The sequence below is a fragment of the Mustela putorius genome, unplaced genomic scaffold (assembly GCF_011764305.1).
Source record: "Mustela putorius furo isolate JIRA1106 unplaced genomic scaffold, ASM1176430v1.1 tig00003881_pilon_pilon_pilon, whole genome shotgun sequence".
NCBI lineage: Eukaryota > Metazoa > Chordata > Mammalia > Carnivora > Mustelidae > Mustela > Mustela putorius.
The window spans coordinates 236439-251245 of NW_025422030.1; the positions used below are offsets into that span (position 1 = coordinate 236439).

Below are 14807 nucleotides of genomic sequence, written 5' to 3' on the forward strand. Positions count from 1 at the left end.
TCCTCTAATTGATGTCTAAGAACCCTAATTAGTTAAGAAAACTTTTTTTTTAACATTTTCATTGCTATTATTATTATTATTATTATTATTGCTAATATCTCTATTATAAATAATTCACAAGGGCATCTTTTTCTGACAAAAGACAAAGAGCTGGCTACTAGTAGAAAAAGTACATTTGACTCTGTCAGTGAAAGTGGTAAAGGGATTTGAGAAAATAAGGCAAAGCACTGGAATTATGTGTTAAAACTTTAAATATTATAGACACATTTACTTAATTTCTAATACTGTTGTTGCTTATAATTAAATAAGATGTTTTCCATGAACCACGCATTACAGCAAATATATTGTTTATACAGATTAAATTTTCATCAAAAGGGACGCCTGGGTGGCTCAGTTGGTTAAGCAGCTGCCTTTGGCTCAGGTCATGATCCCAGCGTCCTGGGATCGAGTCCCGCATCGGGCTCCTTGCTCGGCCGGGAGCCTGCTTCTCCCTCTGCCTCTGCCTGCCATTCTGTCTGCCTGTGCTTGCTCTCTCGCCCACTCTCTCTGATAAATAAATAAAATCTTAAAATAAATAAATAAATAAATTTTCATCAAAAAATTGTAAGTGTATTTTATTGTAGGATCATGATCAGCATTTTGCAGATGAGAAAAGTGAAATTTAGAAAAGTATGTCTCTTCAAATCCCTCATACAATATCTGGCCTAGATAGAAGGATATACTATCACAATTGAGGAAGATAATTGAGATTACTTAAAATGATAAACTTTACTGTATAGGGTTTTTTAAAAGTTTGCCACAGATTCAGATTCTTTTAAAATATATATCTATTTTGTGCAAAGAGAATGCACTGAGAAGTAAAAAGAAAGTGATATATCAGTGCTACCAACTAATGGCTATAATATCATCACCTTATTTATGAACAATGAAACAGTGTGCAATATTTAAATAAATTTAAATAAATTCCTATTTATTTTATATATTTATAAATTTAAATAAATTCCTATTTATTTATTATTAAAGAAATTCCTCTAACAAACAGTATGTTTTGAAGGTTGCTAGCAGGAAAGTGTTGTACTACATGGAAGTAATCAGAAAATATGATCTAAAATTCTGCTTTTTTAGGGCGCCTGGGTGGCTCAGTGGGTTTAAAATTCTGCTTTCAAGAAGCTATAACAGTAAGTACTGAGCATTAGCTATTATATGCTATGGATGAATAACTGAAATCTACATTTGAAACTAATGGTACACTATATGCTAACTAATTGAATTTTTAAAGGTTAAAAAAAAAAAAAACCCACTATTTTATAAAACAATATTCCCAACAGGCTCTTTTGCCTTAAAATACTCACTCTGTAATGAGAGTCATTACTTTTGTCTAGCCAATTCTTACATCACTGTTTATCCCTTCCCTGCTTTATCCCTTCCCAGTATCAATAAAGGCTCACTTGGGTTACCTAGAAGCCATGAGAAAGCTTGTAATAGATCTGGCTGGTTTTCACCAGCAATTTGACCACCATGTGCACAGGGAAGTCTATTGATAAAGGCTTTATTGCAATAAATTGCAAATACATGGATGATTTTGAATTCTCTTTCTTGAGGTCTTGTTTCATGATAATAAATTTAGGGTGGCTTATTGGAATGGATGTTATTAACATATTTTCATAGTTCTAAGTACATGGAATTGTAAAATAGATTAATGAATGTGGCATTACTGACAACTGTCCTCCTTTTGAAATCAAATTACAGTGTACTAAGATGAGGAAGCAAAGCAGATTTGGGATTATGAGTGAAATAATTTAAAAAAGTCTTAGGGGTATGATCAGACTATTGGGTAATTCAGTAGAAAAATGTCAACTGATTGAGATTCTATGTTCCCTGATTTCAGAGAGAAGTTAAGATAAATAAGTAACACAAGGAGACTAGGAAGCCAAACATAAGTGATAAATTTGTGCCAGGGTGTGTATACATCTGTTTATCTTCTTGCTTTACCACTAAGGTTGCTCCTAGAGGAGAGTTTAAATATGTGTTGGAGCTAATCTCTGTGGATTACACAAGAAACCACATCCTACAGCTCTCCCTGAAACACCCCTTAGGATTTCAATGTAATTTGGTTTTTGCATTTTTAGAAATAACAAAATACTTTGAAAACTCATCTACTTTATTACCACCACAAGTGAGTCAGCTGACTCCACATTTTAACACAGTGACAGTCACAGAGGAATGGAGGAATGAGTAGAGTTATCAATATATGTGCTTTTAAGAAGTATGACCGGGTAGCAGCTATTTCCAGGAACCAAAACATGGGTCAGCAGCTGTGCAGGAAAAGTGATGGAATAAATGACTCATTTCAGAGGAGTTCTATAACATATTAGTTCTATAATGTATCTTCAGCACCCAATTACCCGCTTTGATCTAAAGATAAGGATTTACAGTTAAGGTCCCATTTATGATTTGACTGGTAGGGTCTGAATCATGTTTACTATTGTTTTGACTATTACTTGAAACCTATAGTAGTACTTGGGATATGTGTTGTGTATTCTGTGAACATGTGCTATTTTTAGATTAGATAATTCCTGTCTCGAACCCCTGTTAATTTGTTTGTTTTTGTTTATTTGATAGTGGTTTCAGTAAATGGATATATCTGAAAAATTGCAAAGCCACTATTAAAATAAGTTATTATTATATATAGCATAGAATTGCACATTCCTCCTTTGAATCCGACAGAGCTTCACCATATCCTTAACAATTTGGGGAAAACATGCTATTATTTTTCTTTATAAAATTTCTCCTGTCAGGCTGTGATGGTTGTCATCAGCAGTAACTCCTCTGAAGGCTTTGTCCAAAGAGTTGAAAAAATTGGAAAGGTGTGAATGAAGCTGTTTGCTGAATATAAAGAAAAGAGCATTGAAGTACAATTCACACTCTTACTTCTCCTTCTATGCTTTCAGATGTTTGACATTTGAAAATTTTGCTTCTAGAAGAGATGCCCTATATAATTCTTACTTTAAGGAGCAAGTTGCTTTTATAATTTTTTTTTATTATTCTACCATTCAAGTATTTCCATTTAAATTAAATTCAATACCATTTAAAAAAAATCAAAAGTGCAGCCAGTATTCAATTCCTGGGCTAAATAATTTTAGAAAGCTTTGTGTTATTAAACCTACGGGGTTTTTCTGTATTTTTAACTCTTTCTTTCTGTGATTTTTCCCCTTAGTCACGTAAGTGACTGCAATATAACAGACATTGAGGATAAAGAAGGACTGAATAGAACAATCCTTGGCCTCATGAAGTTGAGAATCTAGCAAGGGAGTCAATCAATTCAATCATTCAGAGACAATTTATTGAGTGCCTGGCCTAAGATGAGCACAACAAAACCCCAGCCCAGAGGAATCATTTTAATGGGAGAGATAGATAATAGGTAATCCAACTTTAAAAAGAAAAAAATCGTACTGGTTTTTCTTTAATAGTGATGCATATTTGAACTAAATAAGCACATTTTAAAAAGAGCAGTGATTGAGAAGAGGTTTTGTAACTGAGTGGTCCGAAAGGGCCTCCCTGAAAAAGTCTGTTTTGAACAGATTTCTGAATAATATCAGCAAGGAAGCGGCGTAAAAATCTCAGGGATGGGTGATTTTTCCAGTCAAAAAACTGTAAAGGCTCCAAAGTCACAATACAGTTGTAAGTTTCTCTAATAAAGTAACTTCTGAAAAAGAATGAGAAGAAATAACTAACCCAGGTTTGAAAGAAAAGGGACAGACTTTCTATGGAATTAATATTTAATTAAGGCTCTAAAGGACAAAAATACAATAGAGCAAAATTCTGGTGATGCTGATATACCTAATGAAAGTTCATAAACAAGGTGTGGGTAGCAAAGAGTGTGTGGGAATGTTGGTAAGAACAGTGGGGAAGAGTCATCCCTGAACATGTTCTTAAATGAAGCAATTCTTATGTTGTTTTAAAGGGTAAATTGGAGTTTGCCTAAGTGATTAGAGAAGGATGCCTCGGCTTATGGAAGTTCAAAGCCATAAAGATGTGATAAACTACTGCAGATATTTTCATGTATATTTGTTGTTGCTTCTAGTAATGGTGATCTAAAAACTCCTACTTAAGACAACTTAAAAATCCAGAAAAAATAGCTTTTAAAGTTAAAAATATCAGAATGATTATAAAAATAAGTGAGGGATTACTGGGCCAAAATACGAAACACAATGAGAGTCTAGAGATATATGCCCTGAAGCCATTTTAGCTTTGAGAGCATTTGAAACTTTAAAACACACTGAGCTGTGTTTTTAATAGACACTTGATACTAGAGAAACAAAATTCAAAATCTAGCAGCAATCAAATTTGAGGACTTTGGTACAACCCAAATTAAAGTTGAGATCTCCAAAGCACAAGGAGAAGCAGAAATAAGACTATAGCCTACCTTGCCTTCTGTGTTAACTGAGAAATTCAATCACTGAATTTGGAGTATGATTGTCTTGTAGAGTCTCAGATATAAGAGAAAATCCTGCCAAGGAGGACCATACCATTATTATAGCTCTTAATTATCCCTACTCAATAAGAGTTTCAAATATAATGTCTTGAACATAGCAAAATGTAACAAAGCACACAAAGAAAAACCATTAACAAGATTTGATAGACAAAATGGGATTAAGTATGATATTAAAATGATCAATAAATATTGTAAAATGGCTTGATTACTCTGCTCAAAGAAATGAGAGGGGAAGCAAATTGAACAAAAAACTGAAACTAAAAATGATATTGAGAAAGATTTTGTAAATGAATTAAATGGATACTGTAGAACTTTAAAGATATGACAGCTAATTTAAGATACCACAGGGGTGCCTGGGTGGCTCACTTAATTAAACCTCCAATTCTTTTGCCTTTTTTTTCTTAACACATTAATTTTATTTTATTTCTTTCATTTTGTCTCAGGTCATGATGTCAGGGTTGTGAAATAGAGCCCAGAGTTGGGCTCTGTGCTGAGCCTGGAGCCTGCTTAAGATTATTTTCCCTTCTTTTTCTATCCCTCCCTGCGCTCTCACTTGCTCACTCTCTCTTGCTTGCAAATAAATAGATAGATAGATAGATAGATAGATAATAGACAAAGCAAAATAAAAGCAGATTATGAAAATAAATATAAAGATTTTGAAATGAAAACAAGTTCAAAATAAAATAGAGAAGACCTACACAGCTAAAAGTTCATTCAGAAATTCTACTATTAAAGAAGTCAGTATGACACAATGTTAAGATATCAAAAGATTGGAGCATGTACTTTACAGAAAGGGTAATCCAAATGGCCACTCATATGTAAAAACTGTTTATCTTTATTATGAATCTGGAATTAAATTAAATTAAATTAAATTAAAAATAAATTAAAACCTAGAATGACATGCTACTACACACTTACCATATTGGGCAACAGTGAAAATGTCTTGCAAGAATGTGAAGGAATGACAGTGCACTTAATAAAAACATATGAGGTAAGTTGGACAATATTTAGAAAACTTAAAAATTAAAAAAAAAATTTGGTCCATTCCTAGAAATACAACATGGAACTAAATGAATATTTTCACCAGGATATGCAAACAGATGATTATAGTTATTTCATTCATAACGGCAGATCAGTAGTGGTATATTTGCACAATGTTACATTAAATAAGAGAGAATATTAACAAACTGGGAGGAGGGGCTAGGTTGTTATCATAAACAGATCTTCTATGGTGCTAATTATGTTCTATTTCTCAAAATCTTTAAGTTAAAAAAGTTTTCAAACTTATATCTATATAGATAGATAGATAGGTAGATGATAGATAGACAGATATCCCAGAAGCTGCAATGCTAGGCTAAGACCAGGCTTTAAAGGGCTTTTCTATGCTCTACTAAATACTTTAAACCATTCATTATATCATAGCTCAGTGTTCAAATCTCCATTTGTTTCCTCAGTTTCCTAATATTTATCTTAAGGTGACCTGATCCAGACTTTTGATCACCTTTGTCTAAATATTTCTATTTTAACAAAGTCCTTTTGAACACTCAGAGACTAAAACTTAGAAAAATACTCTGATTGTTATCTCACTAGAGTGGAAAATATATAGTTACCCATTAACTAATGATATCCATGTCTACATTAGATCCCTGACATTTTTAATTCTTGGGAGCTTTTGGTTAAATGAATTTTTTAAGCTTCCTTTAAATGAAGCTTTAAGCCATCACCACATGAATAAAATTAAAGAACTAAATGAAAACAAGCCAAGTATTTATAGAGTAATAGAATGTGCAGTGGAAAGAGTACAATTCTGAAATCATAAAGCCTAAATTAGTGTGATGCATCTTTACTAGCCATGTAATCATAAACCAGTTATCTAAATGTGTTAGCCTCAGTTTTCTCACCCATGAAATGGTGATGATAATACTTAATATGCAGAGTTGTTGTGTGGATGTAATGAAGCATGGAGCATGAGAGTCTCATATTCCATGCTAAAATGATAGCTATTTTTATACTTATAATAATTCTAATAATAGTAATTAAATTGTTCAAAATGATAATATTCATTTATATTGAGGCATTGTATTGACTATTCAGAGACACATTTACCAAAATAAATTTCATTTTACTTTACCCCCTCTGAGGATATATATTCCCTAATTCAATATGAATCTCATTATGAATAATAATTATCATAATAAGTATGCTGATTTTTCTTCTTTTTAGGGAAGTATCCTTTACTGTTGAACATAAAGAAACTTAAGCAAGTCTGTCTTATTCAAGATTTGCATGCTGCTTTCTTATGAAACTAGATTATAGAGTTGTATTTTATAAATTCATGCAGTTAAGACATTTATGCTTGGAAAACTGGGTGGTCAGTTTAGTATTTCAAAAGAAAATTTTAAATTTAAACCTTAAAACTGAGCTCTTTCAGCCTTATTTATAGACCATCCTTCATGCTTCCTAAGTACTCCTTCATTATAAACTAAGTAATAGTTTTTGTCACAGTGTATATAACTAAAATGGATTTTATATTCTATTATTTCAGAGTTAGTTGCAGTTTCTACTTCCTTACTTCCTTTTTTGAAAAATAGATTAATTCTACAAAAAGTTTTTTCCAGCTTTATTGAAAAATAATCGACATATTAAAATTTGTAAATATAAGAAATGATTTCTTATAACATTGCAAACTTTTAACATTGTGTAAATTTTGTACAATTTGACAAATTGGCTACATCTGTATTGCAATATAATCTACATAAAAATGTTAATACATCTACTATCTCATATAGTTGCCACTGTTTTTTATGCATGTATGGTAAGGAATTTTAAGATCTACTCTCTTAGCAACTTTTATGTATATAGTACAGTAGAGATAAACTTCAGAGGTCTTGTGGGTTTTGTTCCAGACTGCCTCAATAAAGCGATTATCTCAATAAACTAAGTCAAATTATTATTATTTTTTTTGGTTTCCCAGTGCAAATAAAAAATTATGTTTCCCAGTGCATATAAAAAATAAACAGTATACTGTACTGTTCAAAAGCATTATGTCTTTAAGGAAAAACAATGTATATACCTTAAGTAAACTAGTTCTGAGTTTTCAGTGGGTCATAATTACTGATCACAGATCACCATAACAAATACAATAATAATGAAAAAACTTGAAATATTGCAAGAATTACCAACATGTGACAGAGAGACACAAAATGAACAAATGTCGTTAGAAAAACGGTGGGAGCAGACCTATTTTATACAAGATTGCTATAAACTTTCAACTTGTAAGAATGTGATATATGCAAAGTTTAATAAAGGGAAGCACAATAAAAAAGTATGTATACATTATTAATATGATCATCATGCTGTACATTAGATCCCCAGAACTTTTTCATATTATAGTTGCAAGTTTGTACCCTTTGACCACCTTATTCTACCCCAGGTTCACCTCTTGTCAACTCAACTCTAAGTTTCCATTAGTTTGCTTTTTCTTCAGATTCTGTATGTAAGGGATATCATAATACATAAATTAAAAAAATATATAAAGTCTTTGAAATATTTCACTTAGTATAATACATTCAAGATCCATCCATGCTGTTGTAAATGGCAGTATTTCTTAATTTTTCATGGTTAAGTAGTATTCCATAGTATATATTTACCATACTTATTTTATTCATTCATCCATTAATGGATACTGAAGTTATTTCCATCTCTTGCTTAGAGTTAATAATTTTATAATGAACATAAGAGTGTAGATATGTCTTCGAATAGTGACTCTGTTCGTGCCACGGCAGGCTATCCTGCTTCCCGAGCGTTTCCCGACCCCAAGGCCAACGGCTCCTTCTCTTCTCCGGGGGCGGTGTGCTGCGCCTTCCCCACACTTGGCTTCTCTCTCAGGCAGAGGGGATGCTAGGGCAAAGGGTATTTCGCTCCATGCGGGTATCTTCCACCGAGCTGCGGAGACTAGCCCAGGCAAGCAGCAGCAGCATCCCCAAACCCAACTCTGATTTCCCAAGGAACGCTGTGCTTTCCCAGGGGAGATGCCCAGGCAAACCGCTGTATGCGGGTTTCTCCCACCGCGAGACTGGGCTCAGGCAAGCAGCAGCAGCAGCCCGCAGAACATTTCTCAGCGAATGCTGTGCTTTCGCAGAGGCTTTGGCTTGGAGCGAACAGCAGCACTTCCGCTGCTGCTTCCTCAGCAAGGCATCAGTCGCGTCAGGGAAGAAGAGCTGCGGGAGAGCTGGTGCCTCTTGGGCCTTGCTTTCCCAGGCTCCATGTTCGCATCCTGGGTTCACCCTGCCAGGCCGAACTAAGCAGACACAGCCACAACCCTGCAGTAGCATGCGTAGCCTAGGATGGCACTCTATGCACACTACCATCTCCCAGTGTAGGAGACCGTGTTGTGGAGACCAGCTCAGGCAAACAGGAGCATCACACAGAATCGACTCTGATTTCACAAAGAATGCTGTGCTTTCCCAGAGGGGATGCCCAGGCAAAGAGGCTTTCGCTCTATGCGGGTTTCTCCCATCCTGCTACGAATACTAGGCTAAGGCAAGCAGCAACAGCAGCCCACAGAACCGACTCTGATTTCCCAGCGACTGCTATGCTTTCGCAGAGGTTTTCAGCTTGGCATGAACCGCACTTCACTGCTGCTTCCTCAGCAAGAATTTGGGTTTTCGCTCTGTCGCGGCAGGGAAGAAGAGCCTCGGGAGAGCTGGTGCCTCTTGGGACTTGCTTTCCCAGGCTCCAAGTTCACGCCCCGGGTTCATCTTGCTAAGCCGAACTAAGCAGACACAGTCACAACCCTGCAGCTGCGTGCGTGTCCTAGCATGGCACTCTATGCCTATTACCATCTCCTGGGGTAGGTAAGGCTTTGCCTTTTGTCCGGTGCTCAGGCAGACTCGGGTTTAGGCCAGTCCTTCACCACAGGGGAGAGGAGGCGACAGGATCACTGCACATGACCCGTGCACTGGGATGGGGAACTGTGGAGGACTGTCTCCACTCCTTCCCTGGCACACGCCCTGCCACCCAATTCCCTGCCACATCTTGGTGGAAGACGGCATCTGACTGCCCATTTCTCCATGGGGCTGTTTCTGCGAGTTCCGGGTATGGCACCTGGTGGCAAGCCCAAGTCTGCCCTTGGGACAGGTGGCCAAGGAGATGCTGTCCCCTTGGGACCAGAGGCACAGGACAGGCCTGCCTTCTGCCCAGACTCCTGCCTCAGAGTGGAGCACGCGACCCTGCCCTAGACGTCCCCTCATGTCTCCTTAGCAGCCAGGCTTCCATCTGTCCACACAGGGAGCGGGTGACACTTGTCTTGCCAGCGGCCTGCTGTTCGTGCCACGGAAGGCTATCCTGCCTCCCGAGCATTTCCCGACCCCAAGGCCAACGGCTCCTTCTCTTCTCCGGGGGCGGTGTGCTGTGCCTTCCCCACACGTGGCTTCTCTCTCAGGCAGAGGGGATGCTAGGGCAAAGGGTATTTCACTCCATGCGGGTATCTTCCACTGAGCTGCAGAGACTAGCCCAGGCAAGCAGCAGCAGCATCCCCAAACCCAACTCTGATTTCCCAAGGAACGCTGTGCTTTCCCAGGGGAGATGCCCATGTAAAGAGGCTTTCGATGTATGCGGGTTTCTCCCACGGCGAGATTGGTGCTCAGGCAAGCAGCAGCAGCCCGCAGAACATTTCTCAGCGAATGCTGTGCTTTCGCAGAGGCTTTGGCTTGGAGCGAACAGCACTTCGCTGCTGCTTTCTCAGCAAGGCTTCTGTCGCATCAGGGAAGTAAAGCTTCGGGAGAGTTGGTGCCTCTTGGGCCTTGCTTTCACGGGTGCCATGTTCGCCTCTCCTTGGGCCCAGAGGCTCAGGAAAGGCATGCTTTCTGCCCAGACTCCTTCCTAAGAGAGGAGCACGCGCCCTGCCCACCTCATCCCCTCCTGTCTAAAAAAGTTTTCAAATTTATATCTAGATAGATAGATAGATAGGTAGGTAGATGATAGATAGATATCCCAGAAGCTGCAATTCTAGGCTAAGACCAGGCTTTAAAGGGCTTTTCTATGCTCTACTAAATACTTTAAACCATTCATTATATCATAGCTCAGTGTTCAAATCTCCATTTGTTTCCTCAGTTTCCTAATATTTATCTTAAGGTGACCTGATCCAGACTTTTGATCACCTTTGTCTAAATATTTCTATTTTAACAAAGTCCTTTTGAACACTCAGAGACTATAACTTTGAAAAATACTCTGATTGTTATCTCACTAGAGTGGAAAATATATAGTTACCCATTAACTAATGATATCCATGTCTACATTAGATCCCTGACATTTTTAATTCTTGGGAGCTTTTGGCTAAATGAATTTTTTAAGCTTCCTTTAAATGAAGCTTTAAGCCATCACCACATGAATAAAATTAAAGAACTAAATGAGAACAAGCCAAGTATTTACAGAGTAATAGAATGTGCAGTGGAAAGAGTACAATTCTGAAATCATAAAGCCTAAATTAGTGTGATGCTTCTTTATCAGCCATGTAATCATAAACCAGTTATCTAAATGTGTTAGCCTCAGTTTTTTCACCCATGAAAGGGTGATGATAATACTTATTATGCAGAGTTGTTGTGTGGATGTAATGAAGCATGGAGCATGAGAGTCTCATATTCCATGCTAAAATGATAGCTATTTTTATACTTATAATAATTCTAATAATAGTAATTAAATTGTTCAAAATGATAATATTCATTTATATTGAGGCATTGTATTGACTATTCAGAGACACATTTACCAAAATAAATTTCATTTTACTTTACCCCCTCTGAGGCTATATATTCCTTAATTCAATATGAATCTCATTATGAATAATAATTATCATAATAAATATGCTGATTTTTCTTCTATTTATTTTTAGGGAAGTGTCCTTTACTGTTGAACATAAAGAAACTTAAGCAAGTCTGTCTTATTCAAGATTTGCATGCTGCTTTCTTATGAAACTAGATTATAGAGTTGTATTTTATAAATTCATGCAGTTAAGACATTTATGCTTGGAAAACTGGGTGGTCAGTTTAGTATTTCAAAAGAAGATTTTAAATTTAAACCTTAAAACTGAGCTCTTTCAGCCTTATTTATAGACCATCCTTCATGCTTCATAAGTATTCCTTCATTGTAAACTAACTAATAGTGTTTGTCACAGTGTATATAACTAAAATGGATTTTGTATTTCATTATTTCAGAGTTAGTTGCAGTTTCTACTTCCTTAATTCCTTTTTTGAAAAATAGATTAATTCTACAAAAAGTTTTTTCCAGCTTTATTGAAAAATAATTGACATATTATAATTTGTAAATTTAAGAAATGATTTCTTATAACACTGCAAACTTTTAACATTGTGTAAATTTTGTACCATTTGATAAATTGGCATACATCTGTATTACAATATAATCTACATAAAAATATTAATACATCTACTATCTCATATAGTTGCCACTGTTTTTTATGCATGTATGGTAAGGAATTTTAAGATCTACTCTCTTAGCAACTTTTATGTATATAGTACAGTAGAGATAAACTTCAGAGGTCTTGTGGGATTTGTTCCAGACCGCCTCAATAAAGCGATTATCTCAATAAACTAAGTCAAATCATTATTATTTTTTTTTTGGTTTCCCAGTGCAAATAAAAAATTATGTTTCCCAGTGCATATAAAAAATAAACAGTATACTGTACTGTTCAAAAGCATTATGTCTTTAAGGAAAAACAATGTATATACCTTAAGTAAACTAGTTCTGAGTTTTCAGTGGGTCATAATTACTGATCACAGATCACCATAACAAATACAATAATAATGAAAAAACTTGAAATATTGCAAGAATTACCAACATGTGACAGAGAGACACAAAATGAACAAATGTTTAGAAAAATTGTGGCAGCAGGCCTATTTTATACAAGATTGCTATAAACTTTCAACTTGTAAGAATGTGATATATGCAAAGTTTAATAAAGGGAAGCACAATAAAAAAGTATGTATATATTATTAACTATGATCATCATGCTGTACATTAGATCCCCAGAACTTTTTCATATTATAGTTGCAAGTTTGTACCCTTTGACCACCTTATTCCACCCCAGGTTCACCTCTTGTCAACTCAACTCTAAGTTTTCATTAGTTTGCTTTTCCTTCAGATTCTGTATGTAAGAGATATCATAATACATAAATTAAAAAAATATATAAAACCTTTGAAATATTTCAATTAGTATAATACCTTCAAGATCCATCCATGCTATTGTAAATGGCAGTATTTCTTAATTTTTCATGGTTAAGTAGTATTCCATAGTATATATTTACCATACTTTTTTATTCATTCATCCATTAATGGATACTGAAGTTATTTCCATCTCTTGCTTAGAGTTAATAATTTTATAATGATCATAAGAGTGCCGATATGTCTTCGAATAGTGACTTCGTTTCCTTTAGATATATACCTAGAGGTGGGATTACTGAATCATATGGTAATTTTACTTTTAATAATATGAATAATCTCCATACTGTTTTCCATACAAATTTATATCCCTATCACAGTGCATAAGTTCCGCATTTTACCTAATATTTACCAAAACTTGTTAGTTTTAATTTTTTGGTAGTATATATTCTTATAGGTAGTAATATCTTGCTGTGTTTTTCAGAGGTAAACAACAACAACAACAACATAATGACTTTGCCCTGAGTTTTTACGTTGAGCACTTTTTAATGCTCCTGTTGGTCATTTATATAACTTTTTTGAAAAAAAAAAGTCTATTGAGATCCTTTTGCTATTTTTTTAATTATATATTATTTTCTATTTGTATTTGTTGGTTATTAACCTCTTTTCAGATATAAGATTTGTAAGTATTTTCTTCCATTCTGTGGATTGTGTTTTCATTCTTTCTCTCTCTTTTGTTTTTTTGGCAATGCAGAAACTTTAGTTTAATGGAATACCATTTATTTATTTTTGCTTCTTTTGCTTGTGTTTTTGGTCTGGTATCCAAAAAACTATTTGCAAGACCAATGTCAAGGAGAATTTTTCCTATGTTTTCCTTTAGGAAATTTAGTTTCATGCATCACATTTAAGTCTTTAATCTATTTCAAGTTAAGATTGATGAGTGATATAAGGTTCCAGTTTCATGCTGGTTTATGTGACTATTCAGTTTTAAATATCATTTATTTGAACAGACTATCTTTACCCATTACATATGTTGGCCCCTGTCAAATATTAGGTGACTGTATGAAAGGATTTATTTCTGGACTCTCAATTCTGTTATACTTGTTTATGGGTCTGTTTTTATGCCAGTATACTTTATTGTTTTGAGCATGAGGGCTTTGTGGTATAGTTTCAAATCAAGAGTGTAATTTCGCTTCTTCATTCTTTCTCAGAACTGCTTTAATTATTTGTTGTCTTTTATGGTCTCATATAAATTTTAGGATTCTTTACTTACTTCTGTAAAAACACAATACTGGATTTTTTAAAAGATTATTTATTTATTTATTTCACAGAGAATGATAAAAAGCAGGCAGAGAGGCAGGCAGAGAGAGAAGAGGTAGCAGCTTCCTGCTGAGCAGAGAGCCTGATGCAGGGCTCGATCCCAGGACCCTGGGATCATGACCTGAGCCGAAGGCAGCGGCTTAACCCACTGAGCCACCCAGGCGCCCCTAACATTGGATTTTTGATAGGAATTGAATTTACAGATGGTTTTCAGTAATATGGACATTTTAACAATGTTAATTCTTACCATTCATAAATATGAGCTATCTTTCCATTTATGTCTCCAATTTCTTTATCAATGTCATAGTTTATGGGGTACAGATCTTTCATATTCTTAGTTAAATCTTTTCCTAAGTATTTTATTAGTTTTGATGCTATTGTGAATTAGATTGTTCTCTTTATTTTTTCAGACAGTTCATCATTAGAGTGCTAAAATGCTCCTGTCTTGTGCTTACTTTGGCAGCACATATACTAAAATTGGAATGATGCAGAGAAGATTAGCTTGATCACTGAGCAAGGATGACATGAAAAACTGGGAAGCATTCCATATTTAAAAAAAAAACGAAACAAAACAAAATTCTTGTCTTTTATATATTGATCTTGTATTTGGCAGCTTTACTAAATTTGTTTATTCAAAATTTTTTGTGAATTTTTTATAATTCTTTTACATGTAAGTTTATGTTATCCAAAAAATATATATATATATACTTCTTCCTTTTTTTTTTTTTTTGAGTCTTTTATTTCTTTGTGTTCCTTTTTTCTCTGGCTAGGACATCCAGTACTATGTCAAATGAAAGTAGTGAAAGTGGACACATTTGTC

At 35.1% G+C, this 14807-nt stretch overlaps 1 non-coding gene across 1 annotated transcript; it reads left to right on the plus strand.

Annotated features, from left to right (window-relative positions):
- Positions 1–14434: 14434 nt before the first annotated feature.
- On the plus strand, positions 14435–14541 carry LOC123388148. The gene has a single exon (XR_006602707.1). It is a non-coding gene; the product is annotated as a U6 spliceosomal RNA (small nuclear RNA).
- Positions 14542–14807: the final 266 nt, after the last annotated feature.